Below are 24,284 nucleotides of genomic sequence, written 5' to 3'. Positions count from 1 at the left end.
GAAAATATCTTTATTCCATCTTCATTCTTGAAGACTTCACTGAAAAAATAAATCTTATATCAAGTTATTTTCTTTCACTATTTTAAAGATAATCTAGCTTCCAGTGCTCTGTGGAGAAATCAGCTTTCAGTCTAATCACTATTCCTTTAGAGGCAAGCTGTAATTTTTCTCTTTTTTAAAAGTATATTTTATTGATTATGTTGTTATAGTAGTCCCAGTTTTTTTCCCTTTGCTTCCCTCTGCCCAGTACCCCCTTCCCTCCAGCAATCCTGCCCACCTTAGTTCATGTCCATGGGTCATGCATATACGTTCTTTGGATTCACCCTTTCCTATGTTACTCTTAACTTCCCCCTATTTTGTACCAACCAACTATACTTCTTAATCCCTGCACCATTTCCCCATTTCTCCCCCTTCCCTCTCCCAGCTAATAACCTTCCAAATGATCCCCATACCTATGATTCTGTTCCTATTATGGTTTGCTTAGTTAGATCTTGTTTTTATTTTTAGATTCCATTGTTGATAGTTGTGAGTTTGTTGTCATTTTAATGTTCATAATTTTGATCTTCTTTTTCTTGTTTTTAGACTTTAACTATTTTATTGTTTTTTAAATTTATTTTATTTTTTATTTTTATTTATTTATTTTTCAATTACGGTTGTCCCATTTTGATCTTCTTTTTCTTAAGTAAGTCCCTTTGACATTTTATATAACAGCTTGGTGATGATGAACCCTTTAATTTAACTTTACCTTGTCTGGGAAGCACTTTATCTGCCCTTCCATTCTCAATGATAGCTTTGCATATGTCTCAACAATTGAATCTGAAAAACAAAATAAACAAAGAAGCAGAACAGAAAGAGACTCATAGATACAGAGAAAATTTTTATGGTTGCCAGATGGGAGAGAATTTGAGATGGGTGAAAAGGGTGAAGGGATTAAGAAGTATAAATTGGTAGTTACAGAATAGTCACAGGGATACAAAGTATAGCATAGTGAATATAGTCAATAATATTCTAATAATTATGTTTGGTGTCAGATGAGTATAAGATTTATCAGGATGATCACTTAGCAAGTTACATAGTGCTTAATCATTGGGATATATACCTGAAACTAATATAATAGTGTATGTCAACTCTAACTGAAAAAATTTTTAATGATTTAAATTTTTTAAATGAAGCTAAAAAATAAAATTTAACCTCTTAGCAACTTTCAAATATGCAATACAGTACAGTATAATTAACTATAGTCACCATGCTGTATATTACATCCCCATGACATTTATTTTATAACTTAAAGTTTGTATGTTTTGATTTCCTTCACCCATTTCTCCTACCCTCAAGCCACCACTTCTGGCAACCACAGATCTGTTTTCTCTATGTATGAACTTGGTTATTTTGGTTTTGTTTTTTAAATTCCACATATCAGATCATACAGTATTTGTCTTTCTCAGAGTTATTTACATAGAATAATGCCCTCAGGGTCCATCCATGTTGTCACAAATGTTAGGATTTCATTCTTTTTATGGCTGAATAATATTGTTTTATATATGTGCTATACATTATATATGCTATAAATATATATATGGTATATTTTTTCCTTTATCCACTCACCCATTGATAGACACTTTGGTTGTTTCCATACCTTGGCTATTGCAAATAATGCTGCAGTAAACATGGGGGTGCCACTTGTTAACCTTGTTTTAAAATGCAGTCACACTCCCCTGCCTTAGGAACTGGTGATAGAATTGGGGTCTCCTAGCTGAGGAGTTAGGCTGGTAGGGACCTAGAGTGCATTTACACCCCAGGCAACATCACCTTCCATCCAGAACCCTGAACCTGTAGCTAGATCAGAGTCAGCTGACTTTGCCCTGAATCCAGGATAGTTGGAGGGTGGAGACAGGTTGACACATGAGGAATTGACAATGGTTTGCCTCTTTCCCTCCAAATTATTGACTGGGCAGAAATTGAGTTTTAATAAATCTGAACCTGATTTGAGTAAACTTTCCTTAGCATTAAAGACTAAAATATCTCCCTGGACAGTGTGGCTCAGTTGGTCAGAGCATTGTCCTGTATACCAAAAGGTTGTGGGTTCAATTCCTGGTCAAGGCACGTACCTAGGTTTTGGGTTTGATCCCCAGTCAAGGTATATATAGGAGGTAACTAATCAATGTTTCATTCTTTTTTCCTATATAAATAAATAAATAAATAAAAAGCTAAAATATCAAAGCAGTATTCAGAGCTTCAGCAACTCTCATTTCCTAGCAAGACAAATGACAAACCCACTTGGCTCCATTGCTAGACCACTGTTTTAACTCCCAAGGAGTTTCCTAAGATGAATATTTTCTCATAGTCATCCTTGAAGGAAACCTGTCTAAAAATCCTATGTGCTCCTCTTGATTACTTACTTCAGGATGAAGATGGGCTTTTCAAATAGGGAGCTGGTTCCCTCAGTATGACTTTGAAAGGGGATGAGTTTTTACCATGCTCAGCCCCTCCCCCCACCACCAGGGTGACACTATCTCTAGTGAGGAGGGAGTAGAGCAGCTGGACAGTTTTCAGGGTACTACCAGGCAAAGCATTAACAACAAAGACACAGTACAATTCACTAGTTATTCTTGCATCCAAGACCTGGAAAATAATTAAAGACTATTAAAGGTGGGAAGATAGAAAAAAAACAATAAGCTTAATCCAAAGCTTGGCACACAGTCCACACTCACTAAGGGTGAACTGAAGATAGGGAGCACAGTATTAACTTTCCTAAGATAGTTTATTCTATTTTATTTTTTCTAAGATATTTTAGCAATAAGGAAATAGCTTCTCCCATTATGATTTAAAATCTCACTCTGGTGGGGGGCTATCGGACAAAAATGGAAAAGGACTCATGGACATAGACAACAATGTGGTGAGTGTGGGAGGGAGAGGAGTAGGTAGATGTGGAAGAGGTTGTAAGGAGGATAAATGGTAATGAAAAATACAATAAAAATAAAATTTAAAAATCTCAGCATATAGATCTGCATGTTGTGTTTTTCTATTATGACATTAACTATTCGATGTACTAAACCAATCTCTTTTTCCCTCTGATTGAAAATTCACTTTAAGACTAGAAGGGCCAAGTGTTGGAGACATCAGGGGGTTTTAATTCTCAAAAATATGTCCCTTGTTGCCATGGGTCACCCTGTCATCATAATCTTGGATAGACCCTACATTTACATTTTTGTTCTGGAGCCCAATTGGAGTTGAATCCTCTGGTGCCATTGCAGCCCAGAATACCCATACCACACATGTCCTTGCTTTGTCTGCCCTTGCCTCCTCCACCTATGCTTTCCTTTGGCTTGGCTTTGACCTGCTATGAGTTCCTGTAATCGGCATTCATTTTGTAGTCCCTTTTCTTCCAAGCTATGTGTGTTCTATGACAGTTTTATAAAGTGTTTTTCTACCAGATTCAAATTTTTCATAGCATATCATCAAGAGAAGTTTACCAATTGTCCATTAAATTAATTGAATAAATGAAAAAGTCAGTGTATTGTGTTTTGTAGGGCATGTTTTTCTTTTTGTATTTTCAGAAAAGATGTGAATTCTCTGTGTACCTGACTTTGTGTGCCAAGTGGGGTCAGTAGTGCATAAATAGGAATTGCTGAGGGATGGCAGGGGGCCTCTTTTCATGAGGTGACATCCTTAAGTCGCTACCAATAGGCCCTACACTTCTTGGATACATACATGTGCAAGATCTTACAAGGTAAGAACACTGTGTTTTAAGTAGGGGCAGAGCTCCACTCATGCTAAGGAGCTCAGACACAGTCCTGGACTCTAAATGAGTTTTCCTAAGAAGCTACTCACAGATCTTTATGAAAAAGTGGCATCCAGTCATTCATCTAGTATGCTCCAAATTCTGTTCATTGCCCTCCATTTTTGTAAAGAACATAGGGGAACAGAAACCATTTTGGCCCAAAGGTCCTGCTTCTTCAGAGGAGACTCCATTAAGGCCAGAAAGAAGCTCTTCTCCTTTTTCTCCCCTCCCTACCACAGGAGCCATATTGTGCCTTCCCCAGTTCAGAAGTGACAATGACATCTTCAAATGTATATTTGTTTCGTTCAACATGTGTCAGAGGACCCTGGTTCTTGATGATTACACTAAAAGGGAACCTCTGATTTATTGTTGCTGGAAGCAAGAGGAAGGAGATGGTCCCTTGATTAATATTCCAAAGTAATGGATCATTGAAAAGAAGCAGTTGGACCTTGGTTTTCTTCATGTTGTCTTTATCAAGTGAAACTGCCAAGCTAGAAAACAACAAAAATAAAAACAGAGTGGGATAAGAATTTAGGGATTACTGTTAAATTTGTAAGGTACTGTAATGGTATTATAGTTTTGTTTCAAAAAGAAAGTATATCTACCTTTTAGAGAAACATGCTTTCTTTAAAACATTTATTTAAAACATTATTTTAAATGAAATGGTAGCTGAGAATTCTTTGAAAATTAATTGGGGGGTTGTGGTAATTTCCTACAAGTTGATGTTTTTTCAAGTAGGGTGCTGTGTATGTACATAGGAGATCATTACACTATTCTCTGTACTTTTTTATATATTTGGACTTTCCCATAATAATAAAGAAGAAAAACCTGGCCATCTGTCATTCTTCCTTTCCTTGTCCTTGGCTTCTTTAAAATTTCCTTTTTGTATTTTGATATGCAAATTTAAACATAATATAATTGAAAATAAATTACCTCTAGCCATTGTCAGTGTGGTTCAGTTGGCTGGAGTGTTGTCCCACAACGGAAAGGTTGCAGGTTTGATTCTCAGTCAAGGCACATACATAGGTTGTGGGTGTGATCCCCAGTCTACGGGTGGATGAGAGGCAACCAGTCAATGCTTTTCTCTCCCATCAGTGTTCCTCTCTTGCCCTTCCTCTCTCTCTAAAAGCAATGAAAAAATGTCCTTGGGTGAGGATAAAACAACAACAACAACAACAACAAAACCAAACCAAAAAACATATCTCTAAACCTTAATACCTTTGAGCAGATAAATAAATAAAGGCTAAAATATTAATGCTTTTGTTGTCCCATTTGTTGTTACAGAGAAATTCATTTGTTCAAACACTTATGTCAGGAACCATGCCAGGCACTAGGAACAAATAACTTAAAGTCACACTAGGTAAAACATTCAAAGAAGAACTCACACCTATCTTTCTCGAACTATTTAAGAAAATTCAAGTTAAGGGAAAATTCTCAAGTTCATTTTATGAAACCAGCATTATCCAAATTCCAAAACCAGATAAAGACACCACAAAGAAATAAAATTATAGGCCAATATCCCTGATGAACATAGATGCTAAAATCCTCAACAACATAGTAGCAAACTGGATCCAGCAATACATTTTAAAAAATCATGTCCCATGCTCAAGTGGGATTTATTCTGAGGAATCAAAGTTGGTACAATATCTACAAATCAATAAACATGATATACTACATAAACAAAATGAAGGATAAAAACCTCATGATCATATCAACAGATCTGATAAAATCCAGGACCCATTTCTGATAAAAACTCTCAGCAAAGTTGGATAAAAGGAGCATGTCAACATAATAAAGGTCATATATGACAAACCCACAGCCAACATTGTAGTCAATGGGCAAAAACTACAATGTTACCCTTAATATCAGGAACAAGACAGGGATGTCTACTTTCACCACTCTTATTCAACATAGTACTGGAAGTCCTAGCCACAGCAATCAGACGAGGAGAAGAAATAAAAGGCATCCAAATTGGAAAGAAGTAAAACTGTCATTATTCATAGATGGCATGATACTGTATATAGAGAACCCTAAATATTACACCAAAAAACCACTAGACACCAAAATAAAAAAATTAAAAAAAAAAAAAAAACCACTAGAACTGATAAATGAAATGAACAAAGTAGTAGGAAACAAAATAGATATCCAGAAATCAGTTGCATTTTCATATACCAATAATGAACTATCAGAAAGAAGAATGAAAAAAAAATCCCATTCACAATTGCTTCAAAAAATAAAATATCTAGGAATAAATTTAATCAAGGATGTAAAAGACCTGTAGTCAGAAAATTATAAGACACTGAAAAAAGAAACTGAAGAAGATACAAATAAGTGGAAGCATATACCGTGTTCATGGATAGGAGGAATTAACATCATTAAAATATCTACACTACCCAAAGTAATCTACAGATTCAACGTAATTCCTATTGAGATAGCAATGGCATATTTCACAGAACTAGAACAAATATTCCAAAATTTTATATGAAACCACAAAAGACCACGCAAAGAACAAAGTAGGAAGAATCATGCTAACTGATATCAAACTATACTACAAGGCCACAGTAATCAAAACAGCGTGGTACTGGTATTAGAAACAGACACATAGATCAATGGAACATAATAGAAAGCCCAGAAATAAACCTATGACTTTATGGTCAATTAATATTTGACAAAGGGGGCAAAAACATACAATGAGGTAAAGATGGTCTATTCAATAAATAACATTGGGAAAACTGGACAGATATATGCAAAAAAAAATGAAACTAGACCATCTTCTTATACCATACACAAGAATAAGCTCAAAATGGATTAGACTTTAATGTTAGACTTGAAACCATAAAAATCTTAGAATAAAACATAGACAGTAAAATCTTTTTTTTAGGACACTTCTCATAGCAATACTTTTTCTGATATATTGCCTTAGGCAAGGGAAACAAAAGAAAAATAAACAAATGGGACTACATCAAACTAAAAAGTTTTTGCGTAACAAAGGAAACCATCAACAAAATGGGGAGAGAATTCACTGAATAAGAGGAAATATTCACCAATGATACATGAGAGGTTAATATCCAAAATTTATACAGAACTTAAAAAACTTATAAAAACTCAACATCAAAAGAACAAACAATCCAATTTAAAATGATCTGAATAGACACTCTTCAAAGAGGATATACAGATGGCCAACAGACATATAAAAAGATGGTCAATGTCACTAATCAGAGAAATTCAAATTAAAACCACAATGAGATGTCACCTTACACCTGCCAGAATGGTTATCATCAATAAATCAACAAACAACAAGTGTTGGTGAAGATGTCAAGAAAAGGGAACCCTCATGCATTGTTTGTGGGAATTCAGATTGATACAGCTGCTGTGGAAAGCAGTGTGGAGTTACCTCAAAAAATAAAAAATGGAACAGCCTTATGACCCAGTGATTTCACTTCTGGAAATATATCCGAGGAAACCCAAAAGACTAATTCAAGAGAATATACGCACCCCTATGTTCATTGCAGTGCTATTTATAATAGCTAAGATTTGGAAGCAATCCAAATGCCCATCAGTAGATGAGTGGGTAAAAAAAGCTGTGATATGTTACACAATGCAATTACTACTCAGCTGTAAAAAAGAAGGAAATCTTACCCTTAACAACAAAATGGATGGACCTGGAGAGCATTATGTTAAGTGAAATAAGCCAGTCAGAGAAAGACAAGTAACATATGACTTCACTCATATGTGGAATGTAATGAGCAAAATATACTAACAAACAAAACAGAAACAGAGTCATAGATAGAGAAGAGATTGACAGCTTTTAGAGGGGAGGTTGGGGGGCTGGGTGAAAAAGGTGAAGAGATTAAGAAAAAGGAATCTCATAAACACAGACAACAGCATGGTGATTACCACAGGGAAAGGGGGGATAAATGGTGATGAATAGAGATTGGATTTGGGGTGGTGAACACACAATATAATATCGAGATAATGTAGTATATAATTGTACACCTGAAAGCTATATAATTTTATTAACCAATGCCACCCCAATAAATTCAAAATAATCAAAACTTTTAAAAAAATCACACTAGGTATTAGGTGATATAGGAAATTACCATTAATTGATTGGGTGAGATAATGGTATTGTGGTTTTAATAGGCAAATGTCCTTTTTTAAAAAAGTTACTTACAGAAATATTTAGCATCGAAGTATTATATTTTACCTTCAATACCTCAGCAAAAAGTCCATACTTGAAGCAAATATGTCAAACTACTAACAATTGTTAAAATCTAGGTGATATGTGTATAGTATTATACTATTCTCTTTACTTCCTGCATGTTTGGGTATTTTCATGATGGAAAGAGAAAAACTTTGTGTGTGTTTGGGGGGATGCTTTCCAGGAGCGCATTCTAATGCAGGAGACAGAGCTAAAGAGATAAATAGAATCCCGAGTGACAGAGAAAGACTGGGATGCTCTAAGCCTACAAAGGAGCCTCACAGTCAGGCTGATTTGGGGAGGGTGGCTGAGGAATGGTTGACCAGGCAAAGGTGACTCTTAAGCTAGTTCTTTTTAAAATCAGTTTATTACAAAAGTCATGCATGCCCATTGTTGAAACAAGTAAGCCAAGCCGCATGCAGGGAGAGACTGGCATTGCAGGCAGATGAACCCTCTGTATCAAGTATCAAAATCAAGAGAAAGAACATGGAATATTGGGCACAGAAAGTAGTTCTCAGGCTACAGAGGACGCCACGAGAGAAAGTGACAGCATATATGTGATTAGAGTGGATCAATCAGGATCTGCTTTACTTTGAAGGCTATGGAGAGCTACTGAAGGACTTTAAGTAGGGGACTAACATGCTCAGATTTGTGCTTTAAGAAAGTTAAGTCTTCCAGCAATGAGGAAGAAAAGTGACAATGGGGGCCAGGAAACCCAGGTGACATCAGATGAAGGGGCACCTTTGTCAGTCATCGAACAGGACTGAGAAAAAAAAAAAGTTGGCTTTTGTGACACACCACCCCATGGGGGTGGCTTCCTTAAATCAGCTGCCAGCCTGAAGGGGGTCCTTAATGGTGTACCTTTTTGAAAGTTGCACGAAGGTGCCCCTGAGTGTGAGAATTACACAAAAGAGTTGCTCCACTGGGCTGATGCAGCCCTGAATGGCTGGTTTGGCACCACACATCTTGCAGCCCAACCCCAACTCGGTTCAGTGCCACATGCCTTGTACACCTACACACAACCAGAGTCACACTGCTTAAGTTTGAATCCCAAATGTGTGATCTTGAGGGTGTCTTTTAGCTGCTCCATGCCTCCTTTTCCCCATTCCTAAGAACTAGTCTACAGTTACTGTGTGAATTAAATAGCAATTGCTTAGCAGGGTGCCCATCACAAAGTTAGTACGTGTCCAAAAAGCTTTGACTATTATTATTGTTTTTAAGAACCCTCTTCTGAAATAAGCTTTAAAAAGTAACGGTAGTTTTGGAGTGGGGCTTGCAGAATGATGGTGACTTTCTTACCAGTGCAGTCTGTTTCAGAATCAGTCACTGTCACTATCATAAGAATATTTCTGGGACTTCTGGTCAAGATGGAGGCTTAGACAGACACGCTCGGTCTCCCTCTACAACTAGAAAGGAATAAAACTACCTCAAAACAAAAGATAACCAGAAATTCCAGAAAATAAAACTACATGGAAGCCCAACGTATGAAGTTATAAACCAGCGGTGCTCGTGGGATGGGTAGGAGGGGCGAAATCGGAACCGCAACAGAAAGGTCAGGCGGCGCTGTTTGAGGTAGCAGCGGAGACAGCGGCAGGGGGAGCAATCCTGGCTGCAGTCGAGTCCCGGCAGCTCCTAACCCCAACGCTGGGAAAGGCAACCTCCCCATTGCCTCAGACGGAGAGGCTCAGAGGGCGGGGAGACGGATCCCGGTCTCCCAGTTGAGAATAAGGGCAGGAATCCATCTTGGACCCCCGCCCCCACACAAAACGCCAAAGCACAGCGAAAAAGGTTGTGGACCGCCTCCGGTCGCCGGGTAGTGATGAGTACACAGGGCTCTGCCCTCTATAGCCTGCCCAGGAAGCAAAGCAAAACACAAATCTGTCAAAATGAAGCAGACAACGATTAAAATCCCGGTGACGCAGCTCACCAGGCAGCAGATGAGGAACCTGACAGACGAACAAATAGGAAACCTTTCAGAGGCTCAGTTCAGAGCTATAGTTATAAGGTGGCTTACAAGACAGGGAAGGAATGAAAGCCACTCATACTGAAACGAACAAAAACACATACAAGGCAAGTGGTGAGGAAATAAAATCCAGAGATCAAATCAACAAACCAGAACATAGGGAAGGAACAAACAGTCAACCAGTGCAGAAAGAGGAAACAAAAAGTAAGGAAAGTGAGGAGAGGATCAGAAACCTCTGGGACAGCTTTAAGAGATCTAATATTCGGATTATAGGATTGTCAGAGGGCGAAGGAGAACTAGAAATTGAAAAATTATGTGAAAAAATAATGAAGCAGAACTTCCCGAACTTGAGGAAGGAAATAGACTTACAGGTCCAGGAAGCACAGAGAGTTCCAGAAAAACTGTACCCAGAGAGAATCACTCCAAGACACATTATAATCAAATTGTCAAAAATTAAAGATAAAGAGAGAATCTTAAAAGCAGCAAGAGAGAAGAAAAGAACCATATACAAAGGGGTTCCAATTAGACTATCAGCTGATTTCTCAAGGGAGACCCTGCAGGCAAGAACAGACTGGCAAGAAATCTTCAAAGTAATGAAAATCCAAAACCTACAACCACGAATACTCTATCCAGTGAAACTGTCATTCAGAATAGAAGGGCAGAGAAAGTGATTCCGGGACAAAGTAAAATTGAAGGAGTTCATTAGATCCAAACCACTATTATATGAGATGTTAAAGGGACCGGTTTAGAAGAAGGAGGATCAAAACTATGAACATTAAAATGAAAACTGCATCACAAGAACCAAGAACAGAAGCTAGGGAATCGAAACAAAGGCAAACTAAATAGGCAGCGAGAGTGGGAAAAGAACTGTAGGTACGGGGAACATACTGGGGGGAGGTCATCAGGGAAGGGGACAGGGGAGAGGGAGGGAGAGGGTACAGGAATTAAGAAGCATAGTAGGAGGGAATGGAATAGACAGAGAGAGGTTGAAAAGAACTATATGCACAAGCAATGGACATGGACTAAAAGGGGGGACAACTGGAGGGAGGCGGGCCACCAGGTGGAGGGGAGCAGAGGGAAGGGAAATTGGGACAACTGTAACAGTATAATCAATAAAACATATTTTAAAAATAGAATATTTCTTGTGTTTTCTTTTAGATTATTTTTTTTCTTGCTCCTTTTGTTGGACCTTTCTTTTCAATGACTGGATTTCTTTTTTACTTCTACATAAAATACACATAAAAAAGTAACTTCTAAAGGAGTATTTCTTGCCCTGGCTGCTGTGGCTCAGTGGATTGAGCGTCGGCCTGCGAGCCAAGTGTCGCCGGTTCGATTCCCAGTCAGGGCACATGACTAGGTTGCACATCAGGTCCCCAGTTGGGGGCGCAAATGAGAGGCAACCACACAGTGATGTTTCTTTCCCTCTCTTCCTCCTTTCTCCTCTCTCTAAAAATAAATACACAAACAAATAATTTAAAAAATAAAAATAAAAAAATAAAGGAGTATTTCTCTGTATCAATTTTATTATATTCTAAATACTAACAAGGTAAAGATGATGGGTAAAATGAGTAAAAGCCAAGTTTAATGTTCAATTATTTATGAACTTATTTTAACTTTCTAATATAAAAAGCTCTGTATTTTAAAAATACCTTCTGAAGTAGGAGCTGAAGGGGTGCTTTTCTTTGAATCTTCATCCTCTACTGGTGTATGTTCATCAGAGCTGAATTTAAAGAAGATAGTTATAAAAATCAGAAATATGAACCATGGAATATAAAAATGTAGAATTAAAATTTTTCAGTAATGACACTGATTGTCCAAGAACCATCAAAAGCAAACACTGGAATAACTCTGTAAGAGTATAGTTCAATAGTCTACCACCTTCATAATAACATAATAATCATTTACACTTGCATAGTACTTTAGCGTTTACAAAGTGCTCGTCAAACTGAAAGCATTGTGTAAGATTTATATTTTCAGAAGAAGCCTCAGAGCAAATGTATGTAGCCATAAGGAAAGATGAGAGAAAGTGAAGATAAGAAAGTGAGGGAAGATGCCATAGTTTTATTCTACGTGTGTAAAGGAGATATGGCAGAGCAGCAACTGTTCTGTCTCCCCAGAGCAAGAAGAACCTCACAAACTACAGTATAAACACATTTCATTCTGTTGTAGAGAATTATGAAAATTAGTTATTAAAATTCTATAGTAGTCAAAAAATAGAATTTTCATATTATACAATCTTTTCCTCTAGAGATCACATTTGGAGTAATTTAGGTATCACCTAGAAAATTATTTTTAGGGTTACTTCCAAATCTAATTCTATTTAAGGTCATTATGAGGACATCTATAAGAACAAGTTTCTGAAAAGAATGCTTTATCACCCTGTCACAAATTACAAAGTTTACCTGTGAAGCACATTGTCTCAAGTCAACCTAAAGAAGACACAGCAGCTTATGAATAGCACCAAAAAGAAGTAAAAAAAAGTATTAAGCCTTCAGATAATGTTAGATATAGGAAAATTAACTAAAGAAAACCATACTGGTGCATTCATTTTTAAAATCCCTTTGCAGCCCTAGCCAGGTTGGTTCAGTTGGTTGGAGCATTGTCCCATACACCAAAAAGGTTGCGAGTTCAATTCCTGGTCAGGGCACATACTTGGGTTGTGGGTCCAATCTCCAGTCATGGCATATATGGGATGCCTGACAGCCTGAGCGGCTAGGCCAGAAATGTAGCCCGGTAGGCTGTCAAGTGCATCCTTTCTGCCACATCCATGACATAGCTCCCAGCTGCTCATGTCACCCTCTCCAATGTGTGACAGAGACAGTTTTATATTAGGAAATAACTTCATTTGTTTATATACATTTATTTTTTAAAAAGGAATCTATTTCAGTTTGGTTAAAACTTTAGTTTTCAGAAACTCAGGAATTAGTAAAGACAGTTTTTAAAAAATGACACACTAGAAGTAGTAGATGGAGCTCTGAAAAAAATGTCCCATGTGATGAAAACTGAATTCTGTGAGATTCAGGGTTTCTTTCATGTTTCTCCTTTATTTCCTTTATATTTGTCTTTTTTTGTTTGTTTAAATTTTTACAGTTATTCATAAACTGAAAACAAAACAACAACTAACAGGGACTCAATTCCCCAGTGTTTAGCTGTTTAGGTCTCATTTTAAAAAAATCTTTACAAAATAAATACATTTGGACTTCTGGCCAAGATGGACGCGTAGGGTAGACACACTCAGTCTCCCTCACAACTAAGAAAGAATTTACAACAACTTCAAAACTAAAAAAAACAAAACAAAACAAAAAAAAAACATAGAAGATTCAGAAAATCGAACTACATGGAAGTTCAACAAAGAAATAAAGAAGAAATATTCAGCCAGACAGGTAGGAGGGCAGAGCCGGGGTAGAGAGAATGAGGTGTGGCACTGTGGCAGCAGCTGCGGGGGTGGCGGCAGTGGCACAGGGGCTATAGCCACCATGGAAAGCAATCATACATTTTAAACCTAGGAAGCGATCCCAGCCCCATACCAGACCTTGCAGCTTACAGTTCCAGTGCTGGGGAAAACAGAGCCACATTGCTTCTGACTGTGAAAACCAGTGGGGGTTGGGGCAGAGAAAGAAACTGTCAGTCTCTCATCAGAGGCAGTTTAATACATGAAGCGGGAGAAGTGGCTTTAAAAGTGCAGGGCAAGCGGCACTGTTTCCTCTCAGTTCCTCCCTCACATACAACACCAAAACATGGCGAAACGGGTTGCCCGCACTGATGAATACCTAAGGTTCTGCTGCTTACAACGTAACAGCTATAACAGCTCTAAGACACAGAGGCAAACACAGGAGCCTGTCAAGATGGGGAGACAGAGAAGTATGGCCCAAAAGGGGGAACAGATCAAGGCTCTAGTGGGAGAACTGAGTGACAAGGAGATAGCCAACCTAACAGATGCACAGTTCAAAACACTGGTGATAAGGATGCTTACAGACTTGACAGATAAGATTAAATATGACAGGGAAGAAATGAAGGCTATACTAAGTGAAATGAAGGAAAATCCAGATGAAACTAGTGGTGAAGGAAAGGAAAACCAGGGTTCACATCAACAAATTGGAACATAAGGAAGAAATAAACAGTCAACTAGTACAGAAGGAGGAAACAAGAATTGAAACAAATGAGGAGAGGCTTAGAAACTTCTGGGACAACTGTAAACATGCCAACATCCAAATCATAGGAGTGCCAGAAGGAGAGGAGAAAGAGCAAGAAATTGAAAGCTTATGTGAAAACATAATGAAGGAAAACTTCCCTAACTTGGGGAAGGAAATGGACATACAGGTCCAGGAAGCACAGAGAGTACCAAACAAACTAGACCCAGGGAGGACCACACCAAAACACATCGTAATTAAAATGCCAAAGTTCAAGTTAGAGAATCTTAAGAGTGGCAAGAGAAAAGCAGAGAGTTACCTACAAAGGGGTGCCTATAAGATTATCAGCTGATATCTCAAAAGAAACTTTGCAGGCAAGAAGGGACTGGCAGGAAATTCTCAAAGTGATGAAAAGCAAGGACCTACAACCAAGACTATTCTATCCAGCAAAGCTATCATTTAGAATGGAAGGGCAGGTAAAGTGCTTCTCAGACAAGGTAAAACTAAAGGAGTTCATCATCACAAAGCCATTATTATACAAAATGTTAAAGGGCCTTATTTAAGAAAAAGAAGATCAAAACTATAAACATTAAAATGACAACGAAATCATAATTATCAACAACAAAATCTAAAAAAGAAAAAGAAAAACAGCCCTGGCTGCTGTGGCTCAGTGGATTGAGCATCGGCCTGCGAGCCAATGTCGCTGGTTCGATTCCCAGTCAGGGCACATGACTAGGTTGCACATCAGGTCCCCAGTTGGGGGCGCAAGTGAGAGGCAACCACACAGTGATGTTTCTCTCCCTCTCTTTCTCCTTTCCCCTCTCTTTAAAAATATATAAATAAACAAACAAACAAATTAATTAATTAATTTAAAAAGAAAAAAAAAAGAAAAACAAACTAAGCAGACAACCAGAGTGGGAACAGAATCATAGGTATGGGGAGCATGGGAAAGAGGGTCAGCTTGGAGGGGGAAGGGGGAGGAGGAGGGAAATGGGGCAGGAATTAAGAAGCATAGTAGGAGGGTGCAGAATAGACAGGGGGATGTTAAGAATAGTACAGGAAAGGGTAAAGTCAAAGAACTTATATGCATGACCCATGGACCTGAACTAAGGGGGATGGGACTGCTGGAGGGAGGGGGGTGCTGGGAGGAGGAGAGCAAAGGGAAAAGAAATTGGGACAACTGTAACAGCATAATCAATAAAATATACAAAACAATAAATACATTTGGTTTCATTGTTTGAATAAATTATTTTTTACTACTTTATTCAGGGAGAAAGGTACATCTATGCGCAGTTGGGACCCAGAGCAATTCCCAACTCAAGAAGCAGGCAGTCTCCTCTGGGGGCATATCCTCCCTGGAGTCTAAGTCCTGGAGTGGCGGCCTTCCACAGTCTGCTCTGGTAATGAGCTCCTAGATCTAGGTCCCAGTTCCTGCCACTGTGACCACGTCCACAAGGGATCGCAGCAGCTGATATTTGCACCAGCCCACAAGCAAGAGCCAGGCAGCCATCCCCTCCAGTGGCTTACTCATGGCCACCCATGGCTACTACTGGCACTGCATAGGTTTCCCCTTCCAGTAATAGCTCCTGTGGAGGTGCGAGTCCCCTGGGGAAACCAACCTCCACCACCCTGGTCTCCCAAGGATGAGCCAGGTCACTGGTGGACAAGCTTCTTTTGGGGGATGTTCACTATCGAGTTCATGACCACAGTCCTGGAGTCCCAAGAGCCCTCGGAATCTCCCCAGGCCTCTAGCAGCATGATCACCTGTGACTTGGGTCGGGAAGCCATAAGGTAGCAGCCTGACAGCCAGCTTGGCAAAACCAAAGCCGGGGCCCCATGCTCAGTAGCTATCCCAGCCACCAAACTTCCAGAGGCACTAGACCCCACCCCTTCTCCCCCTTTGTCCCCTCCCTACCCCACGGCATAGACTAGGCAGGCTGCAGCCAGAGGAAACAGTTGGGTTCTTTTATATTAAAACAGTGAAACATCAAAAAGGAGTAGAGAGAGCCCTGCTCCTTGCTATCCAAGCTACATGTGAGCCTTCCTGACACCCTGTAACCATGTGACTCACACCAAATGGAATATAATATGACAGTCAGCCAGCAAAGAAAAAAAGAAGAAGCAGGCAATCTAAAAGTAAACACGCAAATAACAGTATTTTTAATATATGAGTATAGGGGCCAACAGAGCCTGCCAGATTGTAATGACACACAGTCCTTCAGGTGTAAAGCTTAAAATTAAGACCCAATATTATGTGCTGCCTAGATATTTGCAGTTAGGGCCCCCAATGACCTAACTGCAAATTCCCCTCCCCACTCTGCTCCTGCAGATGTGGGCCCCTAGCCAAACAACCCTCTTTATCAAAGGGACCAGGTGCAGTTCCAGATTATCCCTGGGTAGTGAGTTTTAGTGCCCTGCCAGCCTGTGGATCTCATTTGTCCAATGTCAGGTGTCCTGTGTTCAGCCTCCCATAACCCTAAGGAAGACATCCCTTCCTCACCAACAGGGTGAATAGGACACCATTAAAACAGTCCCTGCTGCTAACTGGTTTCATCTGTACTCTTAAGATATATTATTTATCTTCCATATGCACAAATGCAAATCTCATGCAAGCTGTTCTTACATATTTTTGTTAAGATTCTAAAATAAGAAACTGTTTTATTTTTGATTGACAGGCTGGGGGCAACTTTCTGAAACATTTAACTTGGAGAGGTAGGTCTCCACTGTAATTCAGGACTGTTTTCACTATTTCTGTTCCCAGGCATAAAACCCAAATAGCTAACATAGAATGTGTATTACATTCCAGGTACTAAATCGTTACAACACTAAAAATGTCAGCACTATTTTTATCTCCTTTTTACAGATGAAGAAATGAAGCTTAGAGAGGTTAAGGAACTTAACCAATATTTTGACTTTGTTAATATTTGTTAAGTGAATAGTGAGCCAAAGTTCAACAACAGACCACAAGAGTAACTGAAAGAGTTTATTACTCACAGGACTGGGAGGAAGTAAGTACACAGCATGCCTGGAGGGTGCACATGGGAAGGTCAAGACAGAGTGTAGATAGAGACTGGACCTGAGCACATGCCTTTATTAGAGTCTGTGGGCGGAGCGCTTTAGGTTTCCCAGGCTAGGACCAGATCAGTCCATTTAAACCAAAAGAGTGAGGTTTTGCTAAACCCCAGGGGGTCTTATTTAAGGGGCTCATACAGCATACAGGTGCTGGGAGGCAGGGGAGACAGTTGATCACAAGGGCTGCTGGGGAAGTCCTATCAGGAATTACATTTGCTTGTGACTCTGCAGGCTGCTATCTAGGGCATGTGCTTGCATGAGGGGGATAATGTCAATTTACGGTCCCTGCAAGTCACTTGGCCAAGCAAAATGGATGCAGAGGCAGCATTACCATGGAGTAGCTTAGCTAAACTCTCCACACCCAAGGTCACACAGGTATTAAGTGGCAGGGCGTTAAACTCAGGCAGTTATAAACCTGCAACTATTCTCCTCACTATGCTTTATTACCTCTCACTGCCGGAAAGAAAAAGAACCATCAGGACATGTCCCAACTGTTGTAATTTCAACCTACCCCTCAATACCTGGAATGTTTTTAAATTTCTCATTTTTTAATACATTCAAGGTTCTTAGTATGCTACCTGACACATTTAATAAACATTACATATGAATACTTACACAGCAATAATTATAACTCTTCCTTCTCCTTCTTAAACTATTTTTCTAATACTCACTTTCATTAGAGGAAAGCTGATCTCACCCTCCCCTCTTTCCTCAAGTTCAAGGTAGAGACCACTTTTAACAAGATGTTTCTCAAGGTGGCCTCCTCTGCATTTTACCACATCATTTTCCCAACATTCATCCAATCATGTCTTGGAGGAAGGTTTTTCTACTTTTCAATGTAGACCTTTAACTTCAAGCCTTCCCAACTCCCTAGAAAGAATTTCCACTTATGCATCCTGTTATCATTTCCAACCAATCGATGTTCTTTCAACAAGCAATGGTTGAGCTCTTACTAAATGATAAGTACAGCGAATTTTATGATGAATAATTCACAGAACTCCTCCTTTCCACTAAGTGTAGTGGAAAGTAAAAATTTGTTTACACATAATAACACAAAGCAAATAAATGCTATACATAGGTCTGAAAGCCTTGTCCATGTCTGCTATAAGGCCAGAGGTGGAAGGCAGTGAAGGGAGAACAGGGCACTGCGTAAACGGGTCCATGGGTGAGTGATAATTAAAGATCAAAAAATGCGAACAAGGGGCTGCCGTGGACAAACGGAAGAAAAAAATGAAAATGGGCACAAGGAAGGAAGAAAGAATGGAAATGCAAATGGTCCGAAGCGTGGCGAAAGATGAAGCAAACTCAAGAGGGCAGCTGCGCTCCTCAGAACAAAGGCACGTCTTTCTCACCCACCTCCTCCCTGTCCTAGTCCAGGAGGCTAGGCCAAGGCTTGCGGCTCCTGCAGGGACCGTAACCGGCAGACAAGGAGGCAAAAGCGAAGGAGGTGACATGGCACCGAGACTAGCTATCGCGAACAGTACCTTGAGCCGGAGCAGTAGGGCGGGTTTCCGGAACCATGTCAGAGGCTACCCAGCTAATGCCCTGGGCCATTCGGATCCCCTGAATGAGAGCAAGAGTGGTGGCCCCGCAGGGAACGGGTGGACCTGCTGCGCTCCAGGCTCTTGGACGAACTGTGACGCTTTCCCCGGAGCTGAAGGCCTCCCTCCCGCTCTCCCACTGGGCGGTGTGCGCCAAGCCTGGGAACCTGCCTGATTCTCAGAACCTGCAGCTGCGCAACCTCCCAAAGCTAAGGAAACGGTGGAAATCTTCTGGGTACGTCGGCAAAACCCTTCCCCACGCCTACGTGGCCTGCACCCAACATGAAAGGAGTGTGGGTATTAGTGTAAACAAGCCGCCTTTACAATCAGTTCCAGGCATCCTTTCCGTTCCGTATAGGGCCCGCCAGCTCCAAATTGGACCGGAGACCATGTCTTTCTCAGCCTTGTACTTGAAATAACTGAAGGGAAGGATGACAGACCACAGAATATGTTTCACAGAGTGGCCTATCAATAATACAGTAAATTCTGCTTATGTTTCAGGTGCTTTCTGTGAGTGCATATGTGTTACATGTTCTATACTATTGACTGCTTACTGTGTCTCTCATATGTGTATGTCTATACATGTATGTATAAATAATAGGTGTGTAAATAACATGATGATATGTATAAAGTATTGCATACATATATACATATAGAATACAGGGTGGGACAAAAGTAGGTTTACAGTTGTTCGTGTGGAAAATAATACAATAATTAATAAATAATAATACAAGAATAAACTCTGTGTTTCACCTACTCACAGCTATAAACCTACTTTTGCCCCACCCTTTATATAGGAATGGTTCAAATCAAATTAGTTAGTTATACACGGATTTTAAACTGCCTGGGAGGTTAGTACCCCTAAATCCTCCACACGTTGTTCAAGGATCAACTGTATATATTTTTTAAGTCTATCTTGAATGAAAAGACAAATCTAAATGGGATGAGAAGAGGCACAAAGCATTCAAACTATTTCCTAAGCAGCTGACAGTGTGTTTTAGTGTCAAATTTAGCAAAAAGAAATAATACAGTAGGCCCACTTACATTTGAATTTCATATACACAACAAAGTGTTTTAGTATAAGTGTTCCCATACAATAATAATGCAACATAATATTTGCATTGGCTCTTTCCCTTAGTTCATTCTGTTCTCTGCTCATACATCATTTCAGAGAGGCACTCCCTGACCACACTATTTGCAACAGCACCCTCATCATTTTGTATCCATTTACACTGTTTATTTTCCTTCATAGCACTCATTACTATCTATATTTAGGTAACATATACACATATGTTTATTGTATGTCTCTCTAAGTTTCATGAAGACTAAGACTTCATTTTGATGATGACTATCAAGTGCCTAGGACATTGCCTGGCACAGAGTAGGTACTAAATGATATGTATTTAATGAACAAATGAATGGGTTTTTATTGTGTCAGGTTTTATAGTAGCTTCATTCTGTCACATATTTGTAACCAATCTTGTTGTTTAGCCTTAGTCCTTTATTTAAATATATTGGCTCACTGTAAAATGTCTGTTCTCAATGCTTTATTTTGACTCATTTATTATTTGATATCATATTGTCAAGTAATTCTTCACAAAGGACTCATGGGTATTATAGTCCCTCAATTTTTTCTATATTTGAAATATGAAACCTGTTGCTTTTTTAGGTAGATTGCATTATTGTTAGCAATTATCAACTCCTTCTTTACCAGAAGAATTATATATCCCTGTCCAATTGACTTTGGGATGTTTTAAGAAGAAAAGGAGAATTAATAATATTAAACAAGTCACTTAAAGAGAGAGTTGTTGGGAATAAGCAGAAAAGGGGATAGTGATGAAAGAACAAAAACACTTATTGGGTTCCAGACACTCATTCATTCAACATTAGGTAACCATATCTGTCTACCATTTATTGGGTCAGGATAAGCTTCACAAATAAGTTAGTGCTTGAGTTGTGTCTTTCCAAAAGATCAGGCATTTGCCAAATAACAGGAAAGGTAAAGTGTGGATACAAAAGAAATGGTTATTCCAGGCTCAGGCTTCCAGGTATAGACACGGAAGCACTAAACAGCATATCATATTTTGGAAACCATAAGCAGTCTGACACTATATGTGGTTAATTCATTTAATCCTCAAAACAACTCTATAATAAAGTATTATTATCCTTGTTTTATAGAAGAAGAATTAGGCCCAAGGTTATACTGCTATTAAGTGGCCGTACCAGAATCCCAGCCCACTAATATCTATTCCTCAAGTCTTTGTTTTTTTTCCAACATACCCTACTGTGGTTCATTTCCTTCTTTCTTTTTTCCCCCTTTCACACCAGACTGGTAATATGCCAATGTCATAACAAGGTTTGAGGGAGGCATGTCTCACACAAGGGCATGCACACGTAATCATCACACTTATGAACTATGAAAGGATCCTGGTTTCTTCTTATACTTGTGTAGTGACCTTACTAAATCTGTGAAGGTAAGCATAACTCAGAGGAAAGGCTCTAGGACTGAATGTCATTTTTTCCTCTATCATCATCAATTAATATATCTTAAGCACCCACAAGATTCTTGACATTTTAACATAGGAGAGGACAGTTTCCACCTTCATAGAATTCATAAGTTCAAACAAGCCAAGCAAACACTGACATGTAGTTATAAAACCAAACAGATTCCATTATTAGCCAATCAAAAACCTTTCTAGAATGTGAAACAATTAATACTTCCAAATCCATTTGATATAGGTTCTTCTCTTTAAAACCTACTGACTTTGAAGTGGGGTTAAGCCTGCCGGTAAAAAGGAAGTGAAAGGTGAAATAACTTGTAGAGAAACAGAAAATTAATGAACCTTTCCAATGACCTTGTCCCAAAGGCAAATATTAAGGCCACTCAAGTTTCTTGGACTGCTCTGCTTTCTTACAAAAAAAATCATTTCCTACCCATTGGATCCCCTTTCATTATAAGTAGCTTTTAAATTTTAGTTTAGTTTTTGTTAATTATGGGTGAAGGACATGGACAGAAGGGAAGAGAAGGTTTCCTGCACTTTGTATTAACAGGTTTTCATCATTTCTCAGTTGAGGTCCACACTTTTAAAGCCCATTCAGGAAAGGGCCAAAAAGGCAAGGCAATCCTGTTGGTGGCCTTGGTACTCTTCATGCTGGTCAGCAAAGGAAGTTCTAATATGTCCTCGAATTTACTGAGAGGTAACCAACAAACATTTGATACCAAGCATGGCAGCTACTGCCATTGTGATCTGTATTTCAAAGTTAAATCATATTTTAGTTTTAGGCAACCAACTTAGCAGCTTAAAGATAAATAGATACTAAACTTTCAAGATGTACTTGGTCCTAATACCATATGATTTCACTTATATGTGGTATTTAAAGAAAATAACCAAACAAACAAAATTGAAACACTCATAGACACAGAGAGCAGACTGATGGTTGCAGAGTAGAGGGGGCTGGAGAACTGGGTGAAAGAGGTTAAGGGATTAAGAAGTGCAAACTCGAAGTTACAAAATAGCCACATGGATGAAAAGAACAGCACAGGGAATATAGTCAATAATACTTTAATAACTATGTATGGAGCCAGGTGGGTACTGGAAATATCAAAGGGAACACTTTGTAAAGTATATAATTGTCTAACCACTATGCTGCACATCTGAAACTAATACAAAATAATATTGAAAGTAAACTGTGATTGAAAAATATAATTTTAAGGTTCTATTAAAAAGATGTACTTTGTCCTATTTCCTTTTTTTATTTTGCTATGAAATTTTGGGGGAAGATGACTAAAGAATGGTCATTAATCTGCTAAGCAGTTTTATTAAGTACTCAGGTTGTCAGGAAAATACTACATCTGCTTTAGTTTCCTTAATACCAATACACCCCTATTTCCCATGAAATGTGTTTATATTAAACAATGAAAACTTTCATAATTTTAAGTCCTAATAAAAAACCAATGATACAATAATTCCCACATAACTTGTTTTCCCAAAATATAAAATTTTGGAGAAGAAATTAAAGACTATCATGTGAATTTCTTATTTCTGTGTGAAAATAAAACTGTATTACACTACTTTGATGTTGTACTATCTGGCTTTACTTTATTGAGAAGAATGTAGAATAGACTGGGGATAGCTAGATGATGATATCCTTGTCTGATTTTATGCTAATGAAAGTAGGATATAGTTAGATCTGTTTTTATCCTGATGGACATTTTCAGTAAGGTTTTTGTAGGAAAGAAGCACAGGAATTCTGACTGAAAGGTAAACAGATGCAAATTTAAGTTTTTGGAAACTGATGCAATATTATCCCATACATATTTCTTAAAAAGAAAATGATACCAATGAGTCCTTTCATTGTCAAAGAAAAAAGCTACTATTTTGGTTTCTTAGTCGAATATGATCATTAACAAACCTAAAGGGAAATATTTTTATCTCCAAACACCAAAACCCTTGCTTCATTCATCTTGGTACTCGGAAGTGTATTACCAGAGGATTTTTTAAAAATCACCACAACTCATTTATTCATTCTTTAAACAATTATTGAATACCTACTACGTGTCTGACACTAAAGCCCTCTGAGGAGGAAATACTATGTAAATAAAGATAATAAATTAATACCCTGACCAGCAAGGCTCAGTTGGTTAAGCCTTGTCTGGGAAATCAAAAGGTCGATGATTCAATTCTCCGCTAGGGTACATGGGTTATGGGCCTGGTCCCCAGGTGGGGCACCAGAGAAAGGCAACCAATCGATGCTTCTCTCCCTCTCTTTCTCCCTCCTTTCCTCTCTCTCTAAAAATAAATAAATAAAATTTTAGAATAACAATAAATCAACAATGAAAGTGTTAACATCAATCATCATTCAAGATACAGCTCAAACGTTAAGAGTTTGCTATTCCCTACTCTATGTTCTATACCTTGTACAAACACTTTTGTCCATGTTTGGGTGTCTATCTACTGAGCTCTTAGAAAAGGTAGAGATTTTGGCTTATTCATTTTTGTATTCTACAGGACTTAGCATAAAATTTGGTACAGATCAAACAAAGCGGTCAGTAAATGACAGCTGAAATTAAGGAATTAACATAGTACTGCATCATTTAGTAGTCAAGAAGATAGTACTTGTCCAGACTCTAGATTTATTTCCTAAAAATAGTTACTGTAATGTATTTGTTATCTTGTTATCGCAGAACTTGAATTATCGTAAGTTGATAAAATCTATTTTTTTACTTACTCAGATTATATTTCAAGGTGGTTTATCATATAAGAAACAGGCTAATACAGCAGTTTCAAACTTGCAGAAGAAATGAAACCTAAACAGTCTCAAAGTTTTTACGCCCTAGACGCTTACACTGAATTTAGATGAAAGTGCCCAGCGTCCCTTTGTCTCCCCTTCGCTGTGACTGCATTATTCTTACCTTTCCCTTTCCTTTTTTCCACCTTTTTGCCCTCAGGAAAGGGCCGAACGTTGCACGGGCTCCCAGTTTTCCTCCGCCCCCTTATGGAAGGAGCCAAATACCTAGTGAGGCGCTGAAGCCGGCGCGCCTGGAGCTGCGGCCCTTCCGGAAAGACCCGAAGTGTGCTCGGAAGTGTAGGGCGCC

General features: G+C 38.8%; 1 long non-coding RNA gene and 1 other non-coding gene across 4 annotated transcripts; both read right to left on the bottom strand.

The window, feature by feature from the left end:
- Positions 1 to 864: 864 nt before the first annotated feature.
- On the bottom strand, positions 865 to 24,231 carry LOC149990845 (uncharacterized). Of its 3 annotated transcripts, XR_016508648.1 has the most exons (5): positions 24,102 to 24,231; positions 11,595 to 11,665; positions 9,282 to 9,388; positions 4,715 to 4,903; positions 865 to 4,272 (listed from the first exon to the last, which is right to left on the bottom strand). It is a non-coding gene; the product is annotated as an uncharacterized LOC149990845 (long non-coding RNA). The 3 variants fall into 3 exon arrangements; XR_016508646.1 differs by lacking the exon at positions 9,282 to 9,388; XR_016508647.1 differs by lacking the exons at positions 9,282 to 9,388; positions 24,102 to 24,231 and adding an exon at positions 18,632 to 18,890.
- LOC149990846 (small nucleolar RNA U13) lies at positions 21,011 to 21,114 on the bottom strand. Its single transcript, XR_016508823.1, has one exon. It is a non-coding gene; the product is annotated as a small nucleolar RNA U13 (small nucleolar RNA).
- Positions 24,232 to 24,284: the final 53 nt, after the last annotated feature.

This window comes from Furipterus horrens, unplaced genomic scaffold (assembly GCF_987537825.1).
Source record: "Furipterus horrens unplaced genomic scaffold, mFurHor1.1.pri manual_scaffold_17, whole genome shotgun sequence".
Lineage (NCBI taxonomy): Eukaryota > Metazoa > Chordata > Mammalia > Chiroptera > Furipteridae > Furipterus > Furipterus horrens.
Note: the sequence above shows the minus strand (reverse complement) of the source record. Positions and strands in the feature narration are given on the sequence as shown.